Here is a 6000-nt window from a genome sequence, read left to right as displayed (position 1 = left end):
GTTTGCTAGTTATTTCGTCCTTGGTGGTGATGATTGGGGCAGAATATTGAAAACTAGACTGAAATTCTTTTATAGTCTTCTCTAGCAAGGCCTGTTAACTAGTAATCTGTTGCCAGTAGATCAGCTACTTTATTTCCTTACATTCCAAATAGGATGACTTGCTAATAATTAACAGTCCAGGGATTATTTGCGTTTTATGTTCAAGGACACAGACCTTCTTTGGGTGGAAAAAGGGGAGGGGACTGAAACTTGCAAACTCATCCTATTTTGCAAATATAACAAATATTCTTCTCAAACAGGCATTCAAGAATGTGACTTTTCCCTAAATTGCACAACAGAAGTTAACAGGGCCATAGATAAAATGGCATCAGACTTTGTATGAAATTCAACTAAATGCACAAATTCATTACTGCCTTATAATCAGAAGGACAGTATAATGTCATGGTTCAGCATGAGGGCTTGAACCAGGTTTGAATTTTTGCCCTGCCACTTAGCTACAAAATTTTGGACAAGTTGTTTAACTTTTCTGCGCTTTATTTTCATCATCTACAATATAAGGAGACTGATAGAATTCTTTCATGATTAAATAAACTACTGAGCATAAATAGCTAAGAATAGGGCCTTGCGCAGAGCGACACTTAATAGATGGGAGTTTTATTTATTCATTCAACAAAATGATGAAGTCAGCATACCAGGCACTGTTCTTTAGTGGGAATAATTAGCAACAAGAAACATGCACCACCCCTGTCCTCTCTGAATTTACCATCTAACGGGAGAGACAGACAGTTATTATCAGCAGTCACAACATGGTGCAAAGTGCTGTGCTTCATCACTCAGCCATGTCTGACTCTTTGCTACCCCATGGACTGCAGCCCATCAGGCTCCTCTGTCCATGGAGATTCTCCAGGCAAGAATGCCAGAGAGGCTTGCCACGCCCTCCTCCCAGGTCTCTGGCAATGCAAGTGGATTCTTTACCGACTGAGCCACCAGGGAAGTCCACATGGTGCAATGGATGCAGTGATAAGCAGAATGAGAAGAGAAACACTGACATGTTTGGAGAGGGTCAAGGCTTCCTGGAGAAAGCAATCTCTCAGTAGGGACCAGTAGAAAAACTGGAGGTGAGTCAAAGAAAGGGAGGTAACACTGGGAGACCCATTAGAAGTCAGGGAAATGTAGAAAGAAGTGAAAAGGCCCGCAAGTGAGGGCCAGCACAGCATATTTAAGGAATTGGAAGAAATGCAATTGCAATGAAATACAAAGGTAAAAGATGAGGGAACATCCTCTATAAAGGGACTTCCTGGCAAAGTGAGCAGGACCACATCTCAAAGACATTTTAAATCAAGTTTGCACCTCCTCCCAAGATAACAGAGTCTACAAAGGGGATCTAATAAAAATCACATTTGTGTTTTGAAATAATCTCCTTGTTACAAAAGGAGACGAGATTGTGATAGGGAGATCCGTTAGAAAGTTTTTACAATATAGCCCAAGAAGTGTCCTGGATGAGAGCAGTGCTAACTAGAAATACTGTTGTGGATGAAAGCAGGTGATATGAATGAGTTAACATCGAAAAGACTGACTTACGAATGTGCGTTCAGTTTTGCATATACTGAAGTTAAGACAGAGTGACCAGTTCACTCTGGTTTATGCCTGTTGCCATGCTAAGGCATGGCACGTTTCAGTCGTGTCCGATTCTTTGTGACCCCATGGGCTATAGCCCTCCAGGTTCCTCTGCCCAGGGGATTCTCCAGGCCAGAATACTGGAGTGGGTTGCCATGCTGTCCTCCAGGAGATCTTCCCAACCCAGGGATCAAACCCACATCTCTTATGTCTCCTGAATTAGCAGACAGGTTTTTTACCACTAGTGCCACCTTCAGTTCAGTTCAGTTCAGTCGCTCAGTCGTGTCTGACTGTTTGCGACCCCATGAATCACAGCACGCCAGGCCTCCCTGTTCATCACCAACTCCCGGAGTTCACTCAAACTCATGTCCATCGAGTCGGTGATGCCATCCAGCCATCTCATTCTCTGTCGTCCCCTTCTCCTCCCGCCCCCAATCCCTCCCAGCATCAGACTCTTTTCCAATGAGTCAACTCATAGAGTAATTATTAAGCAGAACACCCTGGTTTGCATGTTTGAAGTAAGATCTATGCTAGAGGAGCTGATGGGGAGTTGAATAGTAATCATTAGCTTATAGATGGTTATCATAGTCACGTGATGGGATGAGAAAGACAGATTGTAGTGAAAAGAGATACCCTGAGGAACACCAAATTTTAAAAGTCAAGCCATAAAGAGGAGCTTTGGACCACAGTTTGTCTACTAACTGCAAACAACCTTTGATGTATATGCGTCATTGCTCAAAGTGTCATCCAAAGTACACAGTTCATGTCAAATATTTCCATTGCTCTAATTTTGACTCTATTTGCTTTTTAATAAATCTGTAATACTGCCCAGAAACAGCATAGCATGGTAAACTGGACTTTTGTATCAGGCAAATGCTGATCTTGGCTGTAACATTTATTAGCCGTATGACTTTGGGCAAATAATTAAATCTCTCTGATTCTCAATTTTCACACATATATAATGAAAATGATAATCTCCCCCTCAAACGATTTTGTATATGGAAGGAATAATATATTTAAAGTGTCTTATACCTAACATATTTTTAAAAATAATTATAATCATCATATTCGCAGTATGATTAGTGTTAAATATTAGAAGCAATTTTCTTCAAAGTAGTTAAGCTGTACATGAGGTTGCTAGAAAATGCCTTCTATTCAGATGACACTGGCTACTTACTCCTTCTGGGCTGTATTTGGTTCTTTGTTGATTTGACTGGTTAGTTATTTGAAAGTGGAGGGGGGAGCTTAACCTCTCTTCCTCTACCTCATTGATGCTTATAAAAAAATTTATTCATTCTTCAAGGTCTGTACTGGGCTTCCCAGGTGGCACTAGTTGTAAAGAACCCCTTTCCCAATGCAGAAGATGTAAGAGACCTGGGTTCGATTCCAGGGTTGGGAAGATCCCCTGGAGGAGGGCATGGCAACCCACTCTTGTATTCTTGCCTGGAGAGTCCTCATGGAGAGAGGAGCCTGGTGGGCTACAGTCCATGGGGTCGCAAAGAGTTGGACATGACTGAAGCAATTTAGCACACACACACTTACAAGGTCTATATCAAATAATCTTCCACGAATGTATATCTGATTACTCCCTAAGGAGAGAAGAATGCGCTCTCTTTTGGCAATTTGTTCTCTTGGCACTTCTCATTTGACCTTACATCACAGGTATTTGCAAGCTTACAAAATTCTTCCTGAAGAGTGGGCTTCTTGGATTCAAAGACTCATCTTCACAACTCCTGCAATGCCTGGCACAATGTCTGGCACAAAGCAGATCTTCACATGTAGAAACTGAGTGGCACAGAATCAGATTTCTGTAGTCAGGGTTTATGCACTAACTGTAGTCACTCACTCATTTGACATAAATGAATGACACATTTCTCATACCCTTTCAACTAGACAGCATTACTGAAATGTTTACATTCATATGTTCTCTGATGGGCAGGGTCCAGAGGCCCTGGATCAGATTTGGGAAGAGGACAGTACCAAAGATCCTGGTGAGGAAGCTGATAAGTCTGGAGCTCTTTTGTGATGACATATACTTTCTCTGATGATGAAATGCTTATAACCCATCTCTTCCCGGATGCTGTAGCCAAGGCAGAGTATGAGAAATAACAAAGGGGTTCTCTGATCTTAGGACATCATCAGCATAACTGCTGGACACTTCCTGTCCTTAGCAAAGCAGAATGATGGCTCAATGTCTTAGGAGCTTCAGAAAAATCCCCTGCATAGCCCACAGGTTTCACACACTCTTATAGAATGAATTTTTTTATCCTCTCAAAACTTATATGTTGAAGCCTTAACCCACCACTGTGATAGCATTTGGAGACCAGGCCTTTGGCAAGTAATTAGGTTTAGATGAGGTCACGAGTGAGAGGGCTTAGTGTCCTTATAAGAATAGACACCAGAGGGCGCTCTTGCGTTTATGGTCTCTCCCTCCCTCACTGTCTCGTTCTATTTGTTTCTCTATTTCTCCCTCTCCAGCTTGTGAGCATGCAGTGAGAAGGTGACCATCTGCAAGGCAGCTAGTGAGCGCTCACCTGAAACTGAAGCCTACTAGATGCCTATCTTGGAAGTTCCAGCAGTCAGAATTATGAGAGAATAAATTTGCAAGTCACCTCAGTTCAGTTCAGTCGCTCAGTCGTGTCCGACTCTTGAATCGCAGCACGCCAGGCCTCCCCGTCCATCACCAACTCCCGGAGTTCACTCAAACCCACCTCCATCGAGTCGGTGATGCCATCCAGCCATCTCATTCTGTGTCATCCCCTTCTCCTCCCACCCCCAATCCCTCCCAGCGTCAGAGTCTTTTCCAGTGAGGCAACTCGTCGCATGAGGTGGCCAAAGTTTTGGAGTTTCAGCTTTAGCATCAGTCCTTCCAATGAACACCCAGGACTGATCTCCTTTAGAATGGACTGGTTGGATGTCCTTGCAGTCCAAGGGACTCTCACCTAGTTTATGGTATTTTTTAATGGCGGTCCACACTAAGATATATACACACACACAGACATACACCTGTAAATATGCATTCTTCTCATAAAATATACATAAGATAAAAGTAGAATTATTGCCTATTGTTCTTAAGCCAATCACACTGCACCTCAGAACATAGACTACCTCTCTCTGAACAGATTCTCTTTAGAGAACTATGCCTTGCTTTTGATATTCCTGAAAAAGAATAAAAACATATGTGCGCTCCAGTATTTTGTGGGAGGTAAGACATTTGTGAGTGGACTGTGCTGTGGACTCATAATTTCTCTCGAGAAAGGTAATAAAATGGGTCAGAGCACTTCTGCATTCCCATCCTCAATACCTCGTGATGGTTCTTGCACTGAATCAGTTTTTCCTCGAGCCATGCGTCTGTTGTCCACCCCATCACAAAGTGAGGGAACCCAGCTCTCTTTTCCAGGACTGTTCTGATGGTAGAAGAGCCGATCCCTCAGCACTGGGAAGAAGCAGTGGAATGAATCTCTGAATATGGTTGTGGTGTTCTACATGTTTTTCCTTGTTGCAATTTAAAAAAGAAATAAGGGAGCACCTGTTCCATAGTGCAGAGGCATTCTTAGTTTGAGCACTTATTCTTCTTGCCAGCCTCTCGAGCTAACTCGGCACCCTGCTCCCTTTTAGCTTCTGCTTTAGTGCCTCGTGCTGAGCCCAGTGACATGGGCTAACCTTACTTGAAACTTCGGGGTGTTCATCGGCCTTGTTGGTGTCCCCTTCATCCCTGGAAATGTTTGTGAATCCTAATACTCGAATGTGTGGCTTCTCAGATTATTATTCCATCCAACGTCCTGCTTTGCCTTCCTTCTGGAAAAAGATGAGATTTGTCCAGGGTCCTGTGACTGTGGAGAGGGGACATGAAAGATGCTCAGGGCCATCTGTGGTTGAGTAGGACCTGCTGGTGACAAGGACAGCCCCGTCGGGACTCTGCTTCCACCCCAGTGGCTGAGCACTGAAGCTGGGGGCAGAGTCTCTGGTCCCCCCTCCCTCCAGCTTTGGACCAAGGAAGCCAGCAGGGTCCGAGACCATTTCCAGAATGTCCCTTCCCAGGCTGCAACTGTCTCCTACAGCTTTTCAGCTGCTGGCCCCCTACGATGCCCCCATCAGAACAGACTTGACACTACAGGGTTTTCTCTGCCATACCCCAGCCTGGCCCCACCTCACCACCAACCTCTTGGCCCAGACCTCTGGCTCAGGGGAGTCCCACACTGGTGCTCCTGGAGGCCCAGGGCCAAGGTGGGAAAGCAGTGTCGGTCACCAGGGGTCCCCTGGCTAGGCTCCCACTCAGTGCTTTGTGCACCATCTCACTCAGCTGTGAAAGTCATCTCTGATACCAGCCCGACTCATGAAGGCCACACAGCTGCCCCTGGTGTCCAGACCCAAGCCTTTCTC

The sequence above is a fragment of the Moschus berezovskii genome, chromosome 5, assembly GCF_049115385.1.
Source record: "Moschus berezovskii isolate FMDL1 chromosome 5, NW_MosBer_1.0, whole genome shotgun sequence".
NCBI classification, from domain to species: domain Eukaryota; kingdom Metazoa; phylum Chordata; class Mammalia; order Artiodactyla; family Moschidae; genus Moschus; species Moschus berezovskii.
The sequence above is the reverse complement of the archived record's forward strand: the minus strand, read 5'-3'. Positions refer to the sequence as shown.